At 39.8% G+C, this 27,193-nt stretch overlaps 1 protein-coding gene across 1 annotated transcript in view; it reads left to right on the top strand.

Annotated features, from left to right (window-relative positions):
• Positions 1-27,193, top strand: part of ror1 (receptor tyrosine kinase-like orphan receptor 1) — a 141,614-nt gene that overhangs the window by 7,792 nt on the left and 106,629 nt on the right. The gene's annotated exons all lie outside the window — the stretch shown is intronic.

Here is a 27,193-nt window from a genome sequence, read left to right as displayed (position 1 = left end):
TATGTTTTGGTATTACTTACTTGTCAGGGCTCACGGTTGTTTTCCTACTGTTGTTTAATTTGTGTGTGTGTGTGTAATGGATAGAGGGTGACATGTTTACTTGTTTTTGATTTTTTTTTTATTGCTTTGTAATTACATTTAGCGGCTGTAGAAACTACTGTGTAATCCTATTGTAGTCTAAAGTTGGAGAATTTTGCCGTGGGAGGATTAGTGCCTTTAAATGGGTTTTAGTTTAAAGCTGCCAGTTTCACACATCTTACTCACTAAGTAGTTTTAGGGATTTATTAAGATAATGCTAAAGGTGCAAATGCTAGAATTGTTTTACCTTCTACTGTTTGTTTTGGCAGGCTTTTCTTTTTTAATTTCTTTCTGTTTTGGGTGGGGGGGGGGGGGGGGGCGGTTGCAGGACGCTTGATAGCAACATTTTGTAAGTTTGCTCCATGTAATTGTTTGTGGAAGCTGCCTTTAGTGTTGTAACAGATATTCAATTTAATGCTCCCATTATAGAAACATTACATCTCACCCACTTGGTCTGTTGCTCTCGTCTTGCCAGAGGAGTTGGTTTACTGTGGGCAGTGACTATAGATTGTGCAATTTTTTTTTTTTTTTTCAGCTCTTTTCAAAAAGTTTGGCATGCTTACATTAAATGTGGGTTTCAGCTGTGAGGTGTTGCCAGTAGCTGTTGAAATAACCTCTGAGCGCACAAAAATCCCCAGTGTCAATGTGGCCAAGTTGAAATGTGTTTCTATTATGTGTGCATTATTGGGATCTCAAAGAAGTGATCATAGCTTTATTAAAATAGGGTATTAAAGGATTTACTGCTAACTTTGAATGGAACTGACTTTCCAGTGCCACAACCCTGCAGCCGCAATATAATCCAAATGCAAAACGCTTTGAATACAGACCAATGACAGCAACTACAGTGGTGATAAAATTACTATGTTCAAATAAACCTTATTTGGAATATTTTGACCACAATTAGTCGTTCTCTGACTCAGTTCTCATTAGAACGACTATTCTTATGAAAATTATACTTGTAGCAATAAATAAATACATTTAAAAAAGCAGTTTCACACTAAAAGAAAACATTAAATCCGTACCTTTTTAATTGCGATTATGGTCCCTGAGTTTGGCACCTGTCCCAGTCAACATGGGGTTAAATGATGGGCGCAGCGTCCGTCCATCAAACGTCAAACAAAAAAATGTAAAAAAAAAACCAAAAACTTGAAGACACTCAATCCAAATAATCCAAATAAGTGAATAAGCTGACTTTTTTGTGAGAGAACCACAAAAAACTCCTATATACACCGGAAACAGGCAAACTGCATTCTGATATACTTTGTTGATTGCCGGCTTCAAAAGATGACTTTCTCATTTCGAGGTGACGGAACTAACCATTGTCTCACAGTCCCATCCCAGTTTAACAATTGTACTTAATTATTAGGTTCCTAAAGTGTCTACTGTCATCATATCAACATCATAACTCACTAAATGCTCTGAATGGTTACTATAAAACCATTTCACTGCGAAGACGAATAAAAGTACATCTTTGGTTTGCAGTTTTAGCGTAAAAATTGTACAATTTCAGAACTTGCTTGTAAGAAATAGTGTTTTTAAATTCATTTAGACATGACTTTAGTGCTTGTTCAAACACAGCTTTTGCCATATTGTTCTCTTACCAAGCAGCCTAATAAGCAGCAGTTATAGTGTTTACCCAGCCACTCGAGTCACACAAAAGACTTAAGGAGGGCCGCTGTGAATGACTGCTGGTGATCCCGTGTTGTCTGGGCTTCTTAAACTTCCCCCTCAGATTGACAAGTACTGCCTTTAATCCTCCTGAAGGAAGTAGATGGTGTAAAAACAGCGCTGCCCCAGATTTTGCCAGAATGACTGCTGAAAACAAGACCTCTGTGGATGTACAGCATGCTTGTAAAATGTCACAATAATGTCCAGGGACAAAAATTGTAGGAACATGCACCCATGAATTAAACTGTGACTTAGCATGAATAGGAAAAAAAAGCATAAAAAAATCCTAAGAAACTTGACTTAAATGGAAATTCCCTTTCTATCCATTCTAATCCTGTGTTGACCACACTGACCGAGGAATCTGGAGTTAAAGGTCTCACTGGATGTAATTCTGAAGTACTGTTAGTTAAATGCCCATCTAGCAAACCACTGCTGGCTAAGACATCTGTCTAATTCATCACCAACCGGGAAATCGCTGCCCCTGTGTGGCAATAAACATGGCCCAACTTTCTTTTATCAATCACTTACACAGAAGAAAAAAGGAGCATTTTCAATCACGGGGTCTGACTTTCTATAACTGCTGCTTTCTTTCCTAACATTTCTCAAGTTGAACTGAAATATTAAGTTCTTTTGTAAAGTACACTATAGCTGGTAATGTGAGTCTTTGCAGTTTATGATATATTCAGTTTTTAAGGTTTTGGCAAACCCTTAAAGCTGGAGCAAAATCTATGACCATACTCACACAGTCACCCTCAGATCCATCTCGGCTTGATGGCCTCACCATAAGACAGCTTTCCTCAAGGCAAACTTATTAATTTTTTTGTGGCCTGAAATTCCCAGATTGTGGAGCTATTACAAACTGAAACAAGTGAGTGAAAAGAATAGCGGGATGAAGGGATGCAATCGCTTTATGCTACCGGCTGTCCAGATTTGTTAACCAGAGGCTTGTAGAGTCACTGAAGGGGTCCCCTGTGTTTCACGTCTGCACTGCTGTGGGTTTTTGTGGTGAAATCTGCAGGAATAGTAATTGGAGGGTATGGAAAACTCATAGAGGGAGAATCTGTCTTTGTGCTGCTGTCAACATTTCTTGTCTGCTGTCCCCAATCCCCAAAATCACAAACAGAAAGCCACCACTCCTGAGTCTGGTCCACAGAGATTTCCTCCTCTGTGTTGGAGTTTTTACTTTGCTCTGGTGCTATGCTTTCCCAATTTTGTATTGTTTTTTTTTAATATCTATATCTATATCTATCTATCTATATATATATATATATATATATATATATATATATATATATATATATATATATATATATATATATATATATACATATATATATATATATCTTATTTGTGTTTAGGGGTGACTATATTGTCATTGAAGCTAAATAATAATAATAAAAAACAAGCAAACATCTTTTTTAACATGTCTTTTTCACAGTGTATTCATGCTAGAAAACACTTGTTGTCGGTAAAGGTTTAATCAGCTAAGATGCTCTCGACCAGATATTCATGCGCTGACACATTTATCCTAAGAGATATGAGATGGCTGCTCTTGGTTTTAGCAAAATCTGCCCATTTTGAGGTGAATATAAGAAAATTATGAAACGTGTTGAGGGGAAAATTGAGTTTACCTATTAAAGAAGCCGTGCTGTTTTTCATATTACCTCTTTTGAAAAAAAAATTTAATGTACTGCTAGATATTTGTCCAAGGTGACACTGATTTGGGACTGCCGAGAGTCCAGGTTTAGGCACTGGTATTGTTATATCCTGCATGCCAACAGTCCTCTCACACCTTACTCTTGTTTCCTCTTCTCTCTATATATCTGCCTCTGACTTTCCCCGGGACTCCTTCCCACCTTCCTCCCCTCCGCCTCTCAAAAAGCATTGATTTCACCAGTGCAGGAAATGAAACTACATTGCCCCGCGACTCCCAGCAGGACAGTGGGGACCTGGGGAGGTGAAATAGGAAGAGGTTCATAGAATAAAAAAAAAAAAAGGCCAGTAGAAGTTTTCTTTAGAGATGGATGAAAAGATTGATAGTCTGTGGAGGTGGGTGGGGATTGGGATGAACCCAGCTACGCTCAGAGAAAGATGAGACTGCTTTGAATGTTATTGGGATGGGAAAATATTTTCATGAAGATGTTTGACTGACAGCGAGCCCAAATTAACTCCCAGCCTGGTGCATCGCTGTCAAGGTGAAAGATTTAATGGATTCAAAAAATGAAATAAAATAAAATAAAATAAAATAAAATAAAATAAAATAAAATAAAATAAAATGAAAGGGAAAAAAAGTCATTCATAAAAAAATCTACATGATAGAAAACCGAACAAAAATAAAGAGCCATGTAGTGATAGTGTGAAAGACGGCTCTCAGTGATTGTGATCTGGTGGCCCCTTTATCTTTGACAGCTCCTGACCTTCATCCCTCTATCAGAAGTCAATGATATTCTCCTCACAGGGGCCTATATAAGAGGCTTAGATCCACGTGATCCCGCTGCCTGTTTGTTTAACCTCTGCGTGGCTGCCTCAGGACTGCCCAGAAGAGCTCATTACCTCTCAGCTTTCCATCGGGGCTGCCTCGTCCAGTTGTTGAAGCAACTTCAACATGGATTAAAGAACCCTTCGATTACGTAGTTTGGTAAAACATTTATAAAGAAATATGATTTGCTCTCTGACAATTGTGTTGAAACTCATGTCATGTGGACTTATTTTTTGGAAAATTACAGTTAATGTGGAATCAAACGATGCATACAGAAAACATTGTTTCCTTTATGCAGGTAAATAGAAGCACATTATTTTGGGGCTCCACGAATGCAGCTTAAAACCTGGTGGGCCATTATAGTGATAACTTCAGAAAAAGAGCAATGGCACTGCTCATACATCTTTCCAGACATTTAGCTGCAATCCTATTGCACTTCAATAGAATGTTTATTAAGCTTTTCATTGAAATGTACAACTGTTTATGCTATTGCATGCATTGTGTAATGATGTTTCGCACCAAGGATGTGGCCCATCCTGGTGTGAATGACTGCTATAGTGAAGGTTTTTTTTTTTGGGGGGGGATGTATTTGGGCATTGAAATGGCTTATTTTTCTTGACATGGTCATTTGATGCACTGATTTGAATCAGATGGAGATGGACAATTTGTGAATGTTTGAGTGTGAGCTTCAAACAAAAGTTGAGTTGGTCTTGTTTCGCCTGCAGCTTGGACTTCTGTTAGCTCACAGGACTGACTTGTAGTAGAGTTTGATAGAGCAAAACTTAAGAGTTTTTCTGCATTTATATGTGTTCTTCTCTCTCTCTCTCTCTCTCTCTCTCTCTCTCTCTCTCTCTCTCTCTCTCTCTCTCTCTCTCTCTCTCTCTCTCTCTCTCTCTCTCTCTCTTCATTTCTTCAGGTTATTAGATCCAGAAACTTGATCTTCTCTGGCTCAGCCTTATTGTTGTCTGTGTTCTCATTAGGCCAGCAGTGACCTTCTGTCCCCCACTGCCCTCACTTTGCACCATTGGCTTTGTTAGTTCGTTTACTCTTTAATTTTAACCTGATTTAAACTTGGCCAGCTGGCTAGCTTAACCTCTCCTTGGGTATTTTGTTCATGCGTGTGGCTAAGTATACAGACAAGCCAAGTAAAACATCAGTAGCTTTGCAACATTAGCATTTGTTCATAAAGCAAACAGCATTATGAGATAGCTAAAAATAGCTGTTACAATCAATTTACCATCTCCCATTGACACGGTGGCATGCTAATGTGTTCCTGTGACGGCGAAGTACTGCTTTGTAAATATAGACTGGACAAAGCAGCACTTCCAAAGATCTACAAAGGCATCAAGGGTTATTAAAGCTCTTAGCTCATTGATTTGTCGGTTTTATGATATGATACTTTTTTTTTTTGATACAAAACAATTTTACAGTCTTGACAGTAGCACGAATAATGCTGTGCTGTACTTAATTGATACAGTTCAATTAGTTCTAAAGCTCCTGTTCAATTAGAATGTAAGCACTTTCTGTGTTGTAAACACACCAGATTCTGATCAGATAGGATCCGTTCGTGAAGAGGTTTTAATTCCGAATGAGAGGGGTGATTCATGCTGATAATTTTTTCAAACAGTATGAACACATTTTTTCTGACCGTAGTGGTTCAAACTGTAGACCACATTAAAAATCACTGGAAAAATATCTGTGTCCTATTGTTTATCAATCGCAAGAACAATATGCATTCTTGACTTGACCATAGACAGCAGCAGAAGCAAAATTACTGCTTAATGAATACATGAATACATTTTATGAGATTGAACTTGGAGAAAGAAGGTAAGTGATGAACTGAGGGACCCTGAGGTTTGTTTATGAAGTATAATTAATTAATTAATTTATTTATTTTTATTATTCATGTAAAATTAGACAGCTCAGCTATTGTAAAGCCAATTAAATCTGATAAAGTGCTTGGTGAATGTGTATAAACATTATGATCTGATCACTGAATACAGGTGGAGGATCACACTCTCATCAGCTCTTGTAATATCCTTTAGGTCTTCAAATGTATTCACTTAACATTGTGAAGACACACATCTGTTTATACAAAAATAATGTATTTACAGTAAAAACACTGTTTTAATTGCATTGACATTTCCACTGTACCAGCTAAAGCCGGGATCTAAAGCCAGCACTTATCATGCAGTCAAACACTTCCTTAAATATGAAAGTAAACTGACCAGCCCAAGATGACGACCAGATATTTGTGGTGCAGATACTGGGAGGATTGTATCCAGAAGGTCCACTGCTCTGACTTATGGACTGGCAAGATATTTTGGTGAGGAAAGAAGTCGCACTGTATTCCCCTGGGCTCTTCAGCAAGTCCCAAATCTGTGGCTTCACACTGGTCCTCAGATATGGGTTAGATGCAGAGGACTACATCTCACTGTGTACTATGGCCCGTAATTCATATCTCATTCAATATTTTTCTTCTGGACTGGCAGTTGTAATCTCAATCCCCGTGTTAAATATATGATAAGTAAATTCTAACCATGATTCAGTGAAAATGCATTTTAGTAGTTTTTTTTTTTTTTCTTCTTCCTCGTCTTTTTTTTTCTTTTTGGTAAGGGTGTTGAGTTGCAGTGATAAGATGGTAAAGTCAATTGCAGTGTGTGGCCTTGGTGTTCAGTGGGGTATATACCCACTGTCCTCAATGTGGTCTTACTAAAGAACTAAAAATGTTGTTTTATATTTAGACTCTGCCTCTGTTAGCTGCAGACCTTGAAGATTATTTAGGGAATGACTAATTTTCCTCCCCACTCCCCTCCATGTTTAATTGGCACAAATAACCCATTACTAATGAGCGCACTGTGAGCTTGTTTCTCTGTTTGGGAAGTCCCGGTGCTTTCTCAATGAGTTATATCACTCATACATTCTTTGCTGAAATGCACGACAACTCATTTAGAATTTAGAGAGTATGTATCATAAAAGTGTTCTGCAGTTTATCTCTCAAATGTGACAAAAAACAGTTACTGTAGAGGTTCACCACACAATATAAGAAAAATATTTTTCCGCTGGGCATGAGGCAGCCTTACAGTTTGCCCCCTGGTCGGTACTCACACAGTAATGTAGCCTGAGCATGATTGGTGGTATGCGTTTGCAAATGTACACACCCCATGTCCCAGTGTTGGTGGTCTTGGAAAGCCACCAAGATCACCCGGCTGCTCTGTAATGTGAAAGCAATTAGCAGCCAGCGGTTTTACACAGCGCCGATACGCGAGGAATAACAAAAGGGAAATGTAGGTCAGCAGCAAGCAATAGGTACATGGTGTGGCCATCACATTACACAGCAACATGTGTGTTTGGTGTTTACTCGCTTCACAATTAAAACTAATTCAGCTTTAATTTAGTTGTTTTGTGCACTCGAAACATGACTTTGTTGTGTCTTTTTTAGCCTGCGATATTAACTGTAAAATTCAGTGGATGGCACGAGTCACTTATCAAAAAACAAAAAAAACAAAAACAAGGACCGTAATGCAACAAGGAAGTGCATCTGTACTTCTTAAGTTTCTCAAAGAAGTATTGTTAATGAAATTTCGGCATGAATGAGTTTTGAGGTGGATTGTTTTGTAATTTTAAATAAGCCTGAAGGACCCTTGACAGAAACCAGTACCCTACTTTATGTTGGAATGTTGCAAATAAATGTTGCAAATGAATATAATGCACTTTATATTGAATTCTTAACAAACGTATTTTGTTAAGTCATAGTAAGTTTCTCTCTCTCTCTCTCTCTCTCTCTCTCGCTCCCTCTCTCTCGCTGTCTGTGTTTACCGAGTGTGAGCAGGGTGCGTGCCCTCTGTCACATCTGGCAGCTTGTGGTTTTTTTCATGACCTGCTAAATGAGGGGAAAAATACTCCCAGCTGCCCTCAGGAAAACTCACCTGGCGATTCTGTCCTTGTTTCCTCTGAAACACTTTCTGTTGTTCAAGTTGTTCCCTGCAAAACACACACACACACACACACACACACACACACACACACACACACACACACACACACACACACACACACACACACACACGTGCACGCGTGCTTAAACTTTATTTATTTATTCATTTATTTATTTATTTATTTATTTATTTATTTATTTATTTATTTATTTATTGATTTATTATCTTTGCATAGCCTCAATAATCAAGAGAGCATGGACAGCTTGGTAGCGTAGCGTGCGTAACAGGAGCAACCACAGCATCGTCACATGGTAAAGTAATTTTCACCTTTCCCGCTGTGGGAAGAGAAAGCTGCATTCCCACTCCCAGCCCTCACCTCAAACCCCCAGCCGGCATATTTCGGCTATGTGGAGACAGCCAAGCTGGGAGATATCAGCCCTGAGAGCTGAAAAGCAGCTTTTGTCTCAGGCGACCCTCCAAGACCTCTGTCTGCCCGTTCTATCAGCATATCATAAACTATACAGCACAACTAGCAACATAGCACAATGAAAGAAAGAAGAAAAAAGACAAGGACAGGGAAAAAGTTGAAAAAAACAATTGGATGAAAGAATACAAATGAAAAGAAAACAACACATGAGTCTTTGCAAGTTGTACATGAAACACTTGAAGATACATAAATCTGTGCACTTTTTATATTGTAGATTAACATTGACCTTGACCAACTGGACAAATCATCGCAGCTTTGTCTGCACGTGCAGTGTGTTTGAGTAGGAGACATTGAAAGAAAGAGAGTTTATTGCATCAAATTTAAACTCTTAGCCTGATTTAATGCCAAGCTTTGTTGAAGTGCTTTCTACATGGTTTTTGTACAAAGAGGAGATCTCAGAACAGAATCAGACAGAATTCCTATCTATAATCTCCTTCCTTCAGTTTAGTTTTATTCACTTCACTTTTGTATACACCTCCTTCTATGTTTTTGTGATGCATACTTTTATTCCTTCTTGGTTTGATGTCTTGACAGGCTTTTCCTCACTTCACTGGGTTACATGTTTATTACTATTGTCTTGTCACAGTCTTTTCTACACATCTTCCTGCCCAGACTTGAAGAAAACCACCTTAGTCAGGGAATAATTAGAGCCACTATGTCTATCAAAGCCGTGCTCACAACTGAGATTTAGTCATCTTATCGCCTTTCACTCTTAAACTGTATTTTCAAGACTTCCAGCTATTACACTTGTTGGATTTTAGAAAAACAAGGAGTCACTAGTGTGTCTGACTTTGACTTATTTATTTATTTTATTAATTCCTTTCAGACATGTCCAAAAAACACAAAATTTAAATACCTACAAATGGACAGTGCACCTCCCATATACATGATCCCGCTCACACACTGTCACAGAATATACAATCATCCACCCTTGTGCATTCCTGTTTATAGTGTTACAGACACCATATACATTCTTTATAGGTCTTCATCCTTGTACTTGTTGGCAATGATCAGTCTGAGCCTTTTTAAATCAGTCTCATGCTCGAACAATGTTTCATTCTTGCCTGAGTTTCTTCCAAAGCCTCACTCCCACTGACTGAGCTGCACATTCTCTTCGTGGTGGTTCAAACACTCCTGGTCTGGAAGTTAAAGCTTCCCCTGTAATCATAACTCTCCTCTCAATCATTAAAACATTTTTGTGTGTTGTCTGATAGTTGTTTGTTTCTGGCTTTATACATTAATTTAGCTGTTTTGAATTCTACCAGATCTGGGACAAAGGCATGGACAAGCTTTTCAGCATCAGGCAGGGTGAGTGATGGACATGCCGGGGCTGGCAATGTTTTTAAGGTGTTGAAATGAAATTATGCTTTTTGCAAAGTTTTTGTTCTGCATAGCAGTGGAAAGATATTTTGTAGTGGGTGATAATCTGGCCAAAAGGAAGTATGCACACTGTGAAGAGGGGAGGGCCGAAGACAGAGCCTTGGGGAACGCCTCAGTTGACAGTCTGTGTTCTTGATTTGGTGTCACCACTGGGGATGTGTGCTCTCCTGCTGGTGAGGTATGACTGGGACCAGTCAAGAGCAGTGCCCCGGAGCCTGATGGCGTGGTGAAGGCAGTTGAGGAGGATAGTGTGGTCAACGGTATCGAACGCTGCGAGCAGATCAAGAAGCATGAGGGGGAGTGGGGGCTGTCATATGCTGCTGTCAGCAGGTTGTTTGTGGCCCTAATCAGGGTTGCGCCAAAAACCAGACTGAAACTTTTCAAAATAGCTGGTTTTATTTGAGGTGGTTGTGGAGTTGTGAAGCAACATTTTCCAGAGCCTTTGTGAGGAATAGGAGCTCTGTTATGGGTCTGTAGTTTGTGAAGATTTCTGGGTCTATAGAAGAAAATGTAAAATGCATTATTAAAGTCAAATGAAAATACTGATTTAGCAATTTCTGCACCTTCGCAAACCTGTATATTGATAGTTTCTCTATGATATTGACAGAAATTTCTCACCTGCACTCTAAAGAACGACCTTGGCACTGTAAGAGCGCTCACTCCTATTGTAGTGTAACACTCGTGGTGAGCACAACACAATTGGTAGGTTTTTTTTTTTAAATTACAAAAAACAATCAAGCAGACACTGCTTGACATGTTAAACCATTTTGGTTCAACATTCAAATGGCTTTATTTTTTTACTGAAATCATTGTTTAGGTATTTGAGTTCTTATGTCAAGTCAATGTTTACTGTATTCTATCTGTTTATCCCAGTTGTTTTATTGTACAATACCATTCCTTTTTTGGTTTCAGTCTCGGGTTTTATTCAGTTATTGTTTCTTCTGCATGCAGTTTGACCTTCTTCCAGTGAGTTGTCATCATGCTATTCTACAATTTACAGTAAGACCGCTGCAGTTTTCTACTCTAAATGATATGTTTTGCCCCTTGATGGTTTGTGCAAAGTTTCATCTGAGGTATCTTGCAAGCAGCAGAGATCATAAGTCACAAGGGTGGAGGTGCTGGAGTGAGTAGGAAAGCCCCTGTTTAACCACAAGCCTGAGCTTCAGAACCTATGTTGGTGAACACCCACGTCTTGTAAGTGTCTTCAAACAGGACAGTGAATGTCTGCCAGCCCACGGAGAGCTCTTCATTAACTGACCTCGCACTCTAATGTCCCTATAGAGAAAGGAAAATGAAAGGAAAATGTCCCTACTGGGATCTATAAAGCAGCCCATGCAAATCGGCACACTTCCTCAAAATCGGACTCGGCCTAGTCCCAAAGTGCTACTGGACCACCAAGAGTACTCTCCGGCCTGCCTCTTGACTCATGTCTATAAAAAGCAGCAGCTCTGAAGCGCATTCTCTCTCTCTCTCTCTGGGGTGGAAATCCTGAGATCAGGAATTTTGGAAGTGTCTCTTTTCTCCTTTGTGCTTAAAACAATTGCGAGACATACTACTCAAAGCCCTGTGTTTCCTACATGTTTGTAACATTCCTATGGAAATATAGACTTTGCTGATGATTGTATCCTATATCACCTTTATTATATACCCTTGAAATATATTCCATTAGATATAACTTTGACCTACGTTTGCCCTATTTAGGTGAATTCTGTTGAATTGAGTTAACTTGTTACCTTGGTTTGAGTAACAAAAGTTCTGCAGGAGTCAAAAGGGCAAGAAAACAGACACCTATTGTGACCAAAGACAAATTGTAAGTTAAACTCTCTGCTATTATTACTCCTGTCTGTTTTTTTTCTGTCAGGTGACATTTAACTGTTACCGGACCAATGGATTCACTGTATTAGAAGCTAATAGCATTTAGCTTGGTGTCTATATTTTTAGCAGCCGTGTTTGGTATTTACAGGTCCCCAGAACCCCCTAATTCTTTCCTACATGGCAGCTATTTTGTCTCTCCTTTTGTGGAATTTGATATATTTAATGGAGGAAGCGCAATGTTCACAGAACATTAAAAGCTGCCGGACCGTCGGTCAGGCGACGATGCTTTTAAGAAGCGAAACAGAGACTCACTTCAGCTTTGTGCTTCTGTTTCGGATGCTCTGTTGAATGAAGCACCTTTGGGAGAGACTGACTGTATAACACTCTGTTTGGGGCCAGTGACCCTTCCAACCTGTGTTATGTCTGTGTTTGCATCCTGCAGAGGCTCAAAATAGTTCACATAGGACATGTTGTTCTGCTGTATAGAAACTGGGCTAATTGTGAAGTTGCCAGCTCCATATGTAGTTACTAGAGCTGCACGGTTTTGGCTTAAACTGAGAGCTCAATTTTTGATTTGAATTTTTTGTTTTATTTATAAATAAAGAACACTAGTATAAATTATTTCAACCACGTTCCTGTTAATTAAAAAATGAGTCTGAGGAGGTCCCACTTCAGCCGACGCATGCCGGCCCTCAGTTTGATTGTGCCGTGGGGTTTTGCGTTCACCTTTTAATTCCCTTCTCTGTTAGACTCCTTGGTCCATGTTTCAAGACGGGTCGGGTCGGTAACCGAAATCGCCGCAGACCCCTTGCGCCTTCTGGTATGTGGGTCACTCCCGGCCCAGGCAGTGCAATGCGGTTGGGGTGCACTGATAATTGTCCACCCCTGTTGACAGTTGTGCCGGGGGCAAGGGTGCCCCGCCCATCGAGAGTGGGCACTGAGAACGGTCATCCTGCTCATCCTGCAACCCGGATGGGGAAGCAGCGAGGGAGCATGGTGAGACGATTATCGGTAATTATTCAAAACCTGCATTGTAACATCTGGTTGTGTTGATACTGCTGATGACTGTAGGTTTAACTTAACACCAGCAGACGTGAGATGGAGGGCCTCTGAGGGGTTCACATTTGAAAAGCTGATGGGAGTGAGTGAGAGGTAAAGGACAAGTCAATGAAGTAGGTTGCCTTAGCAAACAAGAGAATGAAAGAGAGAGGGGCTAAGCTTTTATGAGACACGGAAAACGAGACTGAAAGAAAAAGAGAGGGGGGGGTTGACGCATGCGGTGGGTCTGAATAGAGGGACCTCATGTCCCCCCCAATGTTAACTGAATAACTCCTGACCTGACACAAGCTTTTAATTGGTGTAACGAGCAGTTGGATGAAATGATGGGACTATTGTGTGGTAAGAAAGTGAGAAAATACTTGCAGTCATAATGTTATAATGGAAAACACTCATGATCATCTTGCCTGTGCTGAGTTAAGAATTCAACATTAATATTGAGAAAGTTTACCTACTCGAACTGAACATCTAATGTAAACGAGTGACTTCAAATCTGATTTGCAGCATCGTAAATGGTCATCTACTAACTAAAATCAACACATGCATGAATGGGAGAATGAAAAAAATAATAAAATGCCATCTGTCCAGCAATAGAAAATATTTTATCTTCATTAAAGTGAGTGTTGGGAATAGAATTGAAATGTTGACCTTGAAAAACTGCTTTGTGTATTTTTTGTTGTTACCATGATGGAAACATAGAGTATAAAATAAAATAAAAATGTTTATCCTGTTAATTAAAAAAAAAACAACAACAAACTATTATGCATTCAGTTCTTATCCATTAGGTTGTTGCTGCACATTATGAAAAAATACAACTGTCAGCAAATTCAAAAGTCAGCCATTGTGAAGTCTTTGGAAACAGAAATCATGACCACTGGATGCTTTTGAAACTGTAGCATCATATTTTCAAAGTCAACCAGTGACTTACACATCTAGAAAAGCTGCCCTTTGATTTGTAATAGTTCTCATGTTTTAAGTGTTCAATCTGTTTATCATGCTTTTCTGACAGAAGCTAGTGTCCCCTCATCTGTCACCTAATGATCAGTTTGTTTCAACCACTTTATTTTTATTGTAAAGGTTGAGTTGACACCATCTTGCCTGAGTTTGTGCCAGCTGCGAATGCCACTCGGTCAAAGCTTGAACCAAAACATTGGGCCTAAAACTACGAGAACGCTGCCATAATATTATAATACTTGGTGATTCTCAGTGGGCCTAGTGTTAATATCAACTTTTTCTTGGGACCAGAAATCCTTCGACTCACTGTTAATAACACTGCTGCATGTGAGAGGGTTAAGAAATCTGTGCACTCTAGCTGAATGGGTGGCTTAGGCTGTGGGGCCCTCCTATGCTTGGGAAAAGAAGGAGCCTCAGGCCCAAGAGCCCGTAGGATACCCTGTGCATGAATGACGGGGCAGAAGGGGCTGCTGGGGTAGGTCGAGAGGAGATGGCTGAAAGAGGCAGCTCAAGCAGAAAGAGAGGGAGAGGGGTTAAGTGGAGGCAGGTGTTCCATGACAAACCTTACAACCCCCCACCTCTCTTTTACTCTCCTTCACTCCTGCAACAGTGCTCCTCTGGGAGTTCAGAAAACCAGCCCAAGAACAGACACTTGTTAGTCACTTCCCTCTTTCTTTTACCTTCTGTTGTTAGCTCTTATCCAACTACCTTATCCCTCTGATCTAATCTATCCCACCAAATTGCATAGTTTTTCTTTCATCCCAGGTTTCTTTCCACGGTCTCCTGTGTGCTTTCCCCATTGCTGCAGGACCACCTGGCTTTGTGGTTTAAAAATCGTATAAAACTCCTGTTGCTTGAAGCAGATGGACAGCTTTCCCACTGCCGCACACTGCCTGATCCAGCTGGCAATTTAATTCCAATTGGACTGACTTAAAACAAAATGGAACAGTACTCAAATCCAGTTTAGACTGCTGGGAAAAAAAACAAAAAACAAAAAACAGGAAGTGTATGGTTAATGCAATTTTGTAATTGTATTAAATGAAATGAAGTCATTCTGCCACCTTCTTTTCAGTTCCATGCAGTTTTCATCTTTTCCAGTTCATTTTCCATTTATCACATCACTGTCACAGCTTCCTGTGTATGCTGTCTTAATAATGCCCTTGACAAGTCTGGCCTACCTACACACGCCACACATCACCTGTCTTATGCAGTATCATATTCATAAATTATACAGATTTTAAAGAAATATTGTAGTGTGCAGTGACTAACAGTATCTTCTCACAGTAAGAAGTTTTGACCTATTTTCTGCCAGGGACTTTCTGTTTGAAGTTTGTATGTTCTCTCTCTGTCTGCACAGGTGTTCTCTGTGTTTGCTTGCTTCTTGCACAATCAAAATACATTAGATTATTGAGAGATTATCAGCATGAGTCTGTCTCTTTGAGTTGGCCGGGTGAAAGAATGGCACTCTGGTCCATAGTGTACTGCTCTTTGTACTGAGTTGGTTAGAATAGGCTACAGTCTCAGGTCTGGATAAAGCACAAGGAGGAACTGCAGCACGATGTCTGCAGAGCCCATGCAACACTGTTTTTGATCACCAGTGCCATTAACATTCTTTTATAAAATATTACCATTTATGTTAAAAATGAGATACTACTTTAGATAAAGCTTCAAACAAAAATTATTGATTATAGTTTTGTGTGATGTGATGCAGAATTACCAGCCCTAAGACTTTGAAGGTTCTCTTTCATCAGCCTGCTATGCACTAAATACTGAGCATGGACACCTTCCTACCAGAAACAGCAACAACTTCTGTGCCCATTTTGCAGCGTTCACTTCCTGTGTGCATCAGTGAGCCTTGTCCACCCATGACCTTGTTGCTGGCTCACTGCCTTTCCTCATTTAGCCACTTTTTGTAGATACAAGCCACTGCAGATTTGGAACACCTCAGAAGAGGAGCAGTTTTGCAGATTATCCAGTCACCTAGCTATCACCATTTTGCCCTTGTCGAAATCACTGGGATCAATAACTTTTTCTTTTTTATCACCCTTCAGCTTTGAGAGGAAAAAAATCCCTTCCTGCTGAATGTATAAAATATCCACTAACAAGTGCCATGATGAGATACGTACCATTAATCACTTCATCTCACTTTGTGTATTGTTATTGCTGATTGGTGCACGGTTATATAATAAAACATATTCTTGTGTAGTGGTTTTAGGGGTTTGTTAGTTTGGACAATATCAAGAATGTCCCTAGTTCATATTTGAACTGAGCTTTGGGCCCAGTAACCATGAGTTGGATAAGGAGGTATAAAAGTTTGATGGATGAATGGCTTAAAAAACATGATGTGAAAAGTTTGCAAATTATTTAAAACCTTATTACAACATTACGTAACACATGGTGATAGACTACTTTTCACCTTTAGACTATCTCACACTGAGATTATATGAGTATCATGCCTGTAGTAAGATGCAAAAATGCTTTGCTGTAGTAATAATTTTAAAATCCTTTAAATTTGATGTGATTTGATTTTATCCTCCGTTGCATCAGTTTTATTGCCGTATGTAAAATGGCACTTTTTAAGGTTATGTTTTATTGGTCTTTTTAATCAGCATGTTGATGTCTGCATCTATGTGCAGAACACTGAATTTATGCTCTCAGATCTACTTCCACGTGCCAAAAATTAAGGATAGTGCCTGCTTTTTCTGTCAGTCGTCAAAAAGTTGGTCAGTGTTGGAAAATATTCAGGTAATGCAAGCCTGGAATGTGTGTTGTTTTAAAGTCGTACCAATCAGGCTCAGGGCCTGATGGAGGGATTATTTATGTCAGGTATCATCCTATGCACATTTAACTTTAAACATAATGACATCCGTGAAAGTTGACGCTCAGTTTATGATGTAGGGTCTCTCTGAGTTTAAAGTATGGAACTCTCAGGAGGAGACTTTTGACAGGGAAACGTTAACGCATTGAGTGACTAATACACATCTGTTAATTCTCTGAATCATGATTTGCCCACTGTAAAAGCCCTGCTATTGTATTAAGTGTCTCTGTATAAATGAGTCAAGAGGGATTCTTAATAGCAGACACCGCAGCTTTCATTTGACCTCTCCACTTTAAGTATGACTCACAGAGCCTCCATTGTGCGAATGACATGTGGGCACATTTAGTGTAACCTGAATGCTCGGAAGCTGCTTTGACTGACAAGTGTGTATCTTTTGGTTCGCCAAAGTGTGTGTGTGTGTGTGTGTGTGTGTGTGTACAGTGGGTGATTCTCGCCACTGTGTCCTTGAGCAACCTTGTACTAGATACCTTATGGTAAAACATCTGGATTAAAACATGCAGCTGTCTTTTGGTTTGCATTTTTGCTCTCTTACTTTTCAACTTTCCCTGCAAAGATGAATCTCATGAATCATTATTTGTGTCACTTTCAATATGTCAATGTTTCTTTTGCCTCTGTTAACAACTTTATCATGTTGCAGTGTACTGTGAAGTGTTTTTATTTGTTTAGATTGTAATCTTCTTTTCACAAAACTCTGGGTGAGTATATTACATATTCTCTTAATGAGTGCCTTCTCAGTGATACAGGGCCGGCAGAGGCGCCACTCCCCACTGAAATCAAGCACCGATACATTGAAATGGATAAGATGCAACCCAGAATAGAAACAGCCACAACAATTCACTGCACTAGCACTGATTAGAGACAGAAAAAGAATGAAGTTTCCCATAGTCAGTCTATAAACACTCTCTTCATGCCAAATTTTTACTTTTTAAGGGAGTTGTTCCAGGAAGGTCCAATCAGTGCTGTAATTCAATATAAGTCTGTCATAATAATAATACAAATACTACTAATACTAATACTACTACTACTACTACTACTAATAATAATAATAATAACTGTTGTATTGTGTTTTTTTTACAGCTTTCTCTCTTAGTTCAATTAATATCTGAGCTACAGTAACTCTTCATTTAACTTATTTAGTTAAGTAATATTAATGGCCCCTCTCTCGCTACCTCTCTCTCTCTCACACACACTCAGCACAGAATACTTGTGGGCTTAAAAACGTATCAGACAATGATAGCAGGGTCGCCACTTTGTGACTGGTGCATTACCTTCACTGGAGTCCATCAGTGATAAAGAGCAGGACCGTATTGATATGTTATCATCTACAGGAAGTGAGGCCGTGTGCCAGACAGCAGCGGCAGTTCTAATTGAGAGTGAGGGCTACACACCAGATGTTGCAACAGATATTTTCTGTCGCTGACACATTTTGTGTTTTTATGGTGACAGAAAAGAAATAGTTATTTATAATTTGATTTATTTGGGTTTTTTTTTTTTTGTCTGCCAGGTTTTGTTTTGTTGTTGATGTTCTGGCTATCATACTACACACAAAACACTTTCAATCGCAGTAGAATTCACCTGGTTAAATTAAAGCTTAAAACAAGACAACAGCAATGAATATCAAAACCCTCTGTAGAAACTCTTGAAACCTTTAGAAGTGTTCTGTCATATCTGTTATACTGACTCAGTTTTTCAGTGAGTGAAACCACTGAAGTGCAGTTTTAACATGAAGTCGTTTGCCTCATATGACTTCAGTGTAAAAACAGCCTCTTTTCTGCCAGTTTCAGCTGAGCTGTGGATCAAACCCGTTTCAACCCTGGGTTATCTACACGTCTGTACATTTGTAAGTAGAGAGCTGAGTATTCCTCAATTATACTTGGCTCAGGACTTCCCTATTTGGCCACTCAGCCGTGGATGTTGGACTGTATAACCAAAGCAATGTATCAAAATAAATGATATCATCCCTTCGTAAAATTAGGTTGGACGTCATGTGGGGATTTATTTGTTTCCATGTTTTGACTGTCCTTGATTGTAGGGTTTACTGCAGTCTTCTGCAGAAACACCTTAAATTGAACCCATTATTTCAAATACATAAAGTTCTAAATATTTGATGATGGTTTAATGGTGTATTTTACAGACAACTGACTGAAAGACATTGTGAGGTTATATTAATAGACAGTGACAGTGAAGAGAAGTGAGGCAGATGGAGACATAGAGACCAGCAGTGACCCTTCACCTCCCAAATATGCATTAGGTCATATTTGCTTTTGTAAGGCTGATCCAAGGGCTTCGAGAAAAATTAAGTGTTTTTTGGTTGGACATTCCTGTCCTAGAGTAGTGTATTTTTAGACATGTATTTGTCACAATGGATATAATGACTGCACAGCGAAAGACAGACACTATAAACTCTCACATGTCCGAATGCTTGTATAAGTGCAGATGTTTTATTTCTTTACATTTGTGTAAATTTAACCTCCTAGTCTTCTGGTCTTGTGGGCCAGTCAGTAAGCCATATAATAATAACGTTACATGAAGCTGGGGAATAAGGAGAGGAAGACTGAGATGGAAAAGTCACAAGGAGACTTGAGAATGAAGACTAGCACCCAAGATGATTGTGATACCGAGTTTTGAGTGAGAGAAGCTGAGCAGAAGGGCAGGAGGTTATTGGATTGCTCCGGTCAGCTCCAGAAATGACTTTTCCATGACTCCAGGTATGTGATCCCGGCTGAGCCCAGGGATATCCTCTGTTTATGCTCAGGCAAAGACCCACAGATTTGGCAGCCTGGTATTCACCTGATTAAAATGACCTTCCTGTGTAAACTAAGCTGGCGGCTTGAGAGCAATGTGCACACACATGGGACCTTTCGGGACCTGGACATTTTATGAACAATTCTGTCTGTGTAATTACACACACACACACACACACACACACACACACACACACACACACACACACACACACACACACACACACACACACACACACACACACACACACACACACACATACACACACACACACACTGAGGGAAAAGCATTGTGTCTTCACTGTGAAGATGAAAATGAAAAGTAAAGCCTGATGGAGGAATGATTGGTATTTTATCATCCGTTAAAGCATCCTACATAAGGCTCAGTGGGAGAATACCAGTGCCTCCGTTTTTGGTTTGTGTGTTTTCCATAGCAGTTGTACGTATACACAGTTGTTGAGGCCAGGTGAAAAGGATTATGCAGTAATAGGTCAAGGCCCATGACAGAGTACTTGCTTTCTTTTTTGGAGATACCCCATCACTCATCTGTCTCCTTGTCATCTCTGCTTGTTCTCAGGTTGCTTTTTGTCTTCACCGATATGCAGCTTTCCCCCCTTTTGGCTATGGTGTATCAGTTTTTTACTTTCTGTCTGATCCCTTCCATGCCTCGTTTTCGTTTCTTCTTTTCCTGCAGTCTTTTTTGTGCCTGTTTTATGGGCTAAGGTCAAGTAGTGTGGATACACTGATTTCAGCCTCGATTAAAATGCACAACTTCTCCCTGCCTTCCAGTGCAACATGTGCTTTTCATGTTTGCGTGTTTGCATGCGCAGCTAAACTTCATTCTGTGGTTGGTATATCATTGCTAACAGCTGTCATGTTGTTATAATGTAGTTTCTTCCTTTAGAGCAGCTGGCTGTTACACCCATGGTCTCTTTTTCCCCCTGTTTTGTACTAAATCTTTGCTCCTCTTGCTGTTAATATCTGTTGGTAGCATGACAATAGGAGAGATCTTATACCTGCACATTATAGAAATTTTACTCCAAAATGGTGTTGTTTATAATTTCAACAACAAAAAATCTACTGGAACATTCCAGCAGTTATTTGCAGGATGAAACGGTGTGGAACAGTCAGTAATTAAAATGTAAGGCAAGAAAGGTTAACTAATGCTACAGTAGCTCCATCATGCAAAAATCTTCTGGAAAATATCATCATATTATACATGTGGAAAACCAGATGCCCCTGATAAACACTACTGGTTCCAACTCTGTCTCTGACTTACAAAGACCTTAAATGTTGCAGAGTTAAATCAGACAGTCCCTTTGCCAGCTGGGTAAATGAAAACATTTGGCGATTAGCCTGTGGCCAAAACACAAAAAGGTCTAGAGGTAATATGAAAATATGCAACAATGACCTCTTTGACTTCAGAATATCTTCTAGCATTCACTTGGATCATTCTCATTTTTCACAGTTATGTGTTGTTTCTGGTGTCACAGAGGATCAGAAAAAACCAAAAGCACAATTGTTTGTGAAATACTTGGTCTCATATAATTGAGTCCAATGGGACTTACATATACAGTGAATAATACAATATCTGAAGTGGTCTTTGAATCTAATTTGATCGATTCATTAATTTGATCGATAATCAGCTAATTCATTTTCAGATCTGGCTGCTTTGAAATGTTGATTTACAAAAACATACAAACCTTAAAGTCTGGAAAAAGTGACAAGTAAATGCTCAGAGTTTATCCCTGTAACAAAACAGTGCTGTTTACCAGCCAACTTAAAAAATGTGTGAGTAAATTTCATTAGCAAATAAAATTATGATTTACATAGTTCTCAATAACAATAATGTTAGATAAGGATAGATAATTATTTCAGCTCCTTTCCGCAGTAAGGATGTTTTCACACCAGCACTTTCCGATGCGGACCAGAGTTCACTTCATTTGAACATGCATGGAAGCTCCCCTGAACTCTGATCCTAATCAAACAGGCATACTCTTGTGCTGTTGAAACTGTGTATCTTGGTTCACTTGTAAGTGGACTTTTGGGCGGATGTAGCGAGAGGACATGACATGGAGCTCAAAGCTCAAAGCCTCTCTGGCCAGTGTTCGTTTACGGGGATGGCGCCCCCAAATGACAAGCTAGTGTAATTGCATTACGTTGTCCAGGCGGTGTGGTCCACTTTCAAAAACGCAGTGTGAACGCAAAACAAAGCAGCGGAAGGTACGACTCGGGCTATGCTCTTAAGAAAGTTAGGTTACTGGTTCAGGAACAGTGCATGTCATTTGGGTGTATTTGAACCTAGCTCTGAAAGTGTACTTGGCATTTTGGTTATATTAAAAAAAAAGTCTCATAATGACAAAAAATGCATTGAAACTCATTGAAAGAAGTAATAGGTTACCTTAACTCATACTTCAAGTTCAATGCAAACAGAAATTGGAGTAATGGGATTAACACATGTCTGCAACAATATACTGACCTTTCCTGAGGGGCACGCAGGTACAGAGCATAGCAGCCCCCTATTCCTGACTGTGACGACCCCCACGTATGAAAACCTCACCACAGGTAGTCGGCAGTGCAAAATTGACTCCAGAAACTCCAGATCAAAGTCCCCGACAACCTCGGCTCTAAATCGAGCTGGGCTGTTGTAGGCATCACCCAGTCTAAAGGTTAGCACAGAGCATTTGGCACTGTTGATATGTCCAGCACTTTGACCTGTGCCCCATCCACTACTGTAACTCTTTGACGGCATCGGCGTGCCCTTTGATTCTTGTAATTAAACGGTAGCTGAAATCAGTTACATTTTTGTGGGGGGGAAAGTGAGATGAAACCTGTCACCAGTATATTGGACAGTTGGTTTTCTTGGTTGGGCACAGGGCTGCGCAGAACACTGGGAGGAGTGAGAATGTCAAGACAAAGACTACCAGTAGAGAAGGAATGCCGGTGTCCTGCTGAGCTAATCCTAGCTTGAAGAAAGGAGAAAATGCGGTGAGCGAGGGAGAGAGGGAGGAGACGAAAAGATGGCAAAGGAAGGTCTCAGCATTTGGGCAGAAATGGAAAGAGCTGCTAAAGAAAAGACTTCTTCCCATTCACTAGTTCCCCTCAAACTTTCACCTGCTTTCTCTCTATGGCTCTAGGGTGTTCTCTTTTTCGCTGGTGGTCCAACTGGTTGCTCTTCAGTTATCAAGGCATTTGGAGTTAATGAGACAGCTGTACTATTTGAGAGGTGAAGTCTTTTAGATCAGCTTTGCTCAGCCTGCATGGCCCAGCACTCACTTGTCTTTTTAAGTCCCAAGGGGAACGAGTAATGCCATTTTCACCCTCAAGAGCCATTTATATTGCATTAACAAATGCTCAACACAGCCTTGCTCTCTTTATTAACGGATTATTTCAAAATAGATGGAGAATTTTCTCAACAAATTAAACCAGCAATGATCCGCTGTGCATATTTTATCCATGTGTGTTGAGAACTGTGAATTGCATCTAGGCCCTGAAGCAACAGTCACTTGAATTTTTTTTTTTTTTTTTTTTTTTTTTTTTTTGTGGGGGGAGCATCTTTCTCTCTCAGGAAATATTTCCTCTGCTTGGCATGCAGGGATGTAAAGATTGCATAAATCCATTTTTAAGCACTGCTGTAGTGGTGAGTGAGCAGAATTTCTTAATATTTTCAATTCAAGCAGGAGAAGAAACAGAAGTTTGAGCCTTTTGATTTAAAGCAGGACTTTTAGGCATCTGTATGAATACTACAGACGGCAGCAGCATCAGATTGACCGCCGCCAACAGCACCCCCATCCCGACGCCAGACAGGAACCAGACCTCTTTGAGCTTAGAGAACACTAATGTATCCAAAAGGTGAACAACAAAATAAATAGCATCAAAAACGGAAAACGTGGTGAAATTGATGAGATTTAGATGTATATGCATAAAACCTGGAGAGTGGAGTCTAAATGTTTGAAGGAAAATCAAAATGTGTTTGCAAAAAAAAAAAAATCCATAAATAAACGAACTACATTAACGATACAATAAAGCTGGTGGTGTCATGATAATTCTTCGAGCCGTACTTCTCGGAGAAGCCAGTATGTTGCCTTAGTAGCTGAATCCAAACCATTTCCTGTCCGGCTTCCTTCGCCAGGCCTCCTGGTTTTGTCCTGTCTGGTCCAAGCTTGAAGCAATTACAAATGGCTCAAGGGAAATCACCTCCCTTTTACTATGTGCTCTGGCTCATTTTTCACAACACCGCCAACTCTTTTAAAGTGTTGACAGAGACATTAAACACAAGGGCCTCCATCACTGATGAGTACCTTTGGAATGAAGCTGACTTCATATCTTTTGAGCAAATTCAGAAAGACTTCTTTGACCAAGAAAAAAAAAAAAGAAAAACGCTCTGAGGAAAGTACCCTGGAAATATGGGCATTTGAGTAGAAAGAATTTGGAGAAATACAGATTATAATTTTTATGTGTTTTTTTATATGCGAATAATAGTGTCAGTAATAAATATCATTTACAATTTTTTTCTATAGAGATGCACAATACGAATACCTGTATCAGGGCTTGGTTTTTATACTACACTCGTGCTCATATTGTACTCGTAAGAAGATCTGTGATAGCCCGCAGTGGCAATATTTCCTGCAGGTATGCTAGCGAGCACGAGCATTGTCAGTAGTTTGTAGATATTTTATAATCAGTGAAGATGATGTAAACGTAAGATAGACTGCAAATTGTGATTTGCCAAAAATATCAGCAGGTGGCAAAAGATAGTTCGGATAACGCCAGCACGTTAATCACCAGTGACGTTTGGACCAGCAGAGATAGCCAGATGCCCTTCATTAGTGTAACTGCTCAGCAAGTAACTCCGAGCTGTGCTACATGCTACATGCTAAGCTACATGCTAACGAGTTTTAGGGCTCATACACCATTGATTCTAACGCATCCCAAATACTGACGTTAAATAAGAATTCCACAACTCTTTTTTCGATTCACTGCAGTCTTATTATATGTAAACAGCTATTCCTTGAAGTGGCTTATTGTTTTTCTTGTTTGTGTGCCAGCTTGTCCAAGCACGCCTTCATCCCTGTGAAAGATTGTAGTGCCCATTTCTTTGCTGCCAGCTTCCTGAAAAATTCAAAAGTCTTGTGGTTGCGCACATGAATAAATGGCATAATCACTCCAGCTTCATTATAAAGCTGATGTAACAATGTCTGCTTTGTTTTGCTGCCAAATTTTAAATTATGTCCTTAATCTTTCCCTGGTCTAGTAAGAATGCACCCCCAAGCGATCTTTTCTAAGGACATATTAATCTGAAGACTCCATCCAACATTATTTAATAAACCCCTCTATCAGGTACTGACTTAATGCTTATGTGAGTTTCTATGTTGTCACAGATCTGCTCCATTCTTGCAACGGTAGAATTTCTCAAAATATTCATTTTTAGATTTACTAGTGAATTTATAGAAGGCTTAAAGCTAAGACTTTACAAGTCACATAGTTATTTGGTTATGAGTTCACCAAACCGTTCTTTTATCAAAAACTATACATTCTGCACATATTCACTGAAATCTTTTAATGGAGCTAGAACATTTACTTGTCCAGGAAAGATTGAACTATTGTGCCTTTCCTCACTATGTGCTGATTTTGTTTTGCCACCCTCAGAACAGACAAAATTGCCTGCCTCCCTTGTGATCTGTGGTGCCCCCAACATTGGAAATCTCCGGTATACGGTTTATTCCAATGGAACAATCATTTTAAAAGGCTAAAAAATGATCCCTAGATTTATATCTCTATCAACTGTAGGTTGAGATGTTTAAAGGATAAACTGCAAGGAGACAGTAGAGAAGTATGATTCATGCACAGTTCAATGTTTGTTGTGGTGACTGGTGACTCCAGACAGATTTCCACAGCGGGTGGAAACCGAAGACAGGATTTTTATGATCCAACTACTTTTCACTCCTCACAGTCCATCTCACACAACAGGTCAGTTTCTTCCCTCGTCTCTGCTTTTTTTTCTTCCCTTTTCTGTCTTTTCTTACAATTCTCCCTCTCAGCTTTCCTGAGCTTGGCTCAGGAAATTTGTCTCGGTTAAATCCAGCAAGCTAGATGATTTAAAGCTCTTTCTTCACTTAAGGCCAAAACCTTGTTGCTGCAGGAAATAGAGAAGGAGATTTTATATGATGCATTATTTGTAGGATTTGAAAACTTATTTACGAGCAACAAAATCCCGTATGATTTGTTCTGTGAAACACAGTACCAAAACAGAAACTATACATATCAAATTTTTCGAAAATCAAATCTATAGCACAAGTCGGAGGAAATATTAGAAGAGAACACCTATAAAGAAGGAGGGAGGTGGGGTATCAGATGTTGGGAAAAGCTAGTGAGACATGGATTTCATTAGAGGTCCCCTTGTGAGTGGTCCTCTTCTTGGAGAGAGGGCATTGTTCTGCTTTCTGCCCCCAGCTCAGAGATCCAGCCATAGGCAAGACTTGCTAGAGAGACAACCTCCTGTAGAGGCGGCTGGACAAGGGTTATCAAAGGACAAAGGAGCCTTTTGGTGTGCTGACAGGCGGGCAGGTCAGACACTCACTCTGTGTGTGTGTGTGTGTGTGTGTGTGTGTGTGTGTGTGTGTGTGTGTGTGTGTGTGTGTGTGTGTGTGTGTGTGTGTGAGTGTGTGTGTGTGTGCGTGTGCGTGTGTGGGTTTGAGCCTTGCCACATGGATCTTTGTCTTTCTTGTGTTTGCTCCCAGTCGTTGGTTCTGTGTGAATTGAAGCCCGTTGAATGATGAGCGTCTGCCCGGTTCTCAGCAGATGAATGCGCTGCACGTGTGTCGTGACAGAGCTGTGATCAGAGCTGCGCTGTGATAAGGGTGACAGTAGGAAATGTTAGATTAGATTATTGTTTGTTCCACCAGAAGCTGGAATAACTTAACAAAGCTGCTTGTTGGAAAATCCAATCCATTTTGTTGAAATGTTTACTTTAGGATTTTACTTTGTAAACAACTGCCTAACTGTTTTGATTTTCCACTGAGAACCGAGGAGCAGCTGTTACCACTGAATGTCTGGATAACGTGAAATAACAAATGATGTATGTGATAAAAAAAAATAATAATAATAATAATGATTTAATTTTTGTCAGATGAAAACAGTGTTTTTATGTTTTCCCTTAGCATGCATGTACTTTGATTGGGTGCTCTTACTTCTTCCTAGAATCCAAAGATGAGCCAGTTTAGGTAATTGATAACGATGAGCAATTAACATTTTATGTCTTTTTTTATGTCCAGTCTTTTCCCGAAGGTCACCTGACACTGTGTCCATGTCTCAGCTAGCTGAATTTAAGCAAAGCGTGTTTAGAAGATGGGTTGATAGATGGATGTGCCAGTGCACCGAAATGTCATAAAGAGAGCAGCGACATGACGTGCTTACTGTAAATATTATTGAATAAGATCAAGAATCTCGTCACCAGAGGTTGTGAGCTTTATGTAAGAACAGAGAATTTGATCAAGGACGACTTTATCGATGCATGGACAATGCTGCAGTGGAAATTGAATGTAATACAAAGTAGCTTTCCAGTGCAAAGGTAACAATTGTAAAGTAGTAATACATTGTAACTGTACTTGACTGAAGAATTCAGCAAATTGTTCTTAAAGCTAGGGTTGGCGATCTTGGAAAACTAGCATGTAGCACGAATGTAGCATCTCCCAAGGCTCCGCCCAGCTCCCACCCCATTGGAGGAGCTCCCGTTGGGAGCGGAGACGCAGAGAC

Source organism: Salarias fasciatus, chromosome 23 (assembly GCF_902148845.1).
Source record: "Salarias fasciatus chromosome 23, fSalaFa1.1, whole genome shotgun sequence".
NCBI classification, from domain to species: Eukaryota; Metazoa; Chordata; class Actinopteri; order Blenniiformes; family Blenniidae; genus Salarias; species Salarias fasciatus.
This window is presented reverse-complemented; position numbering and strand designations above follow the sequence as displayed.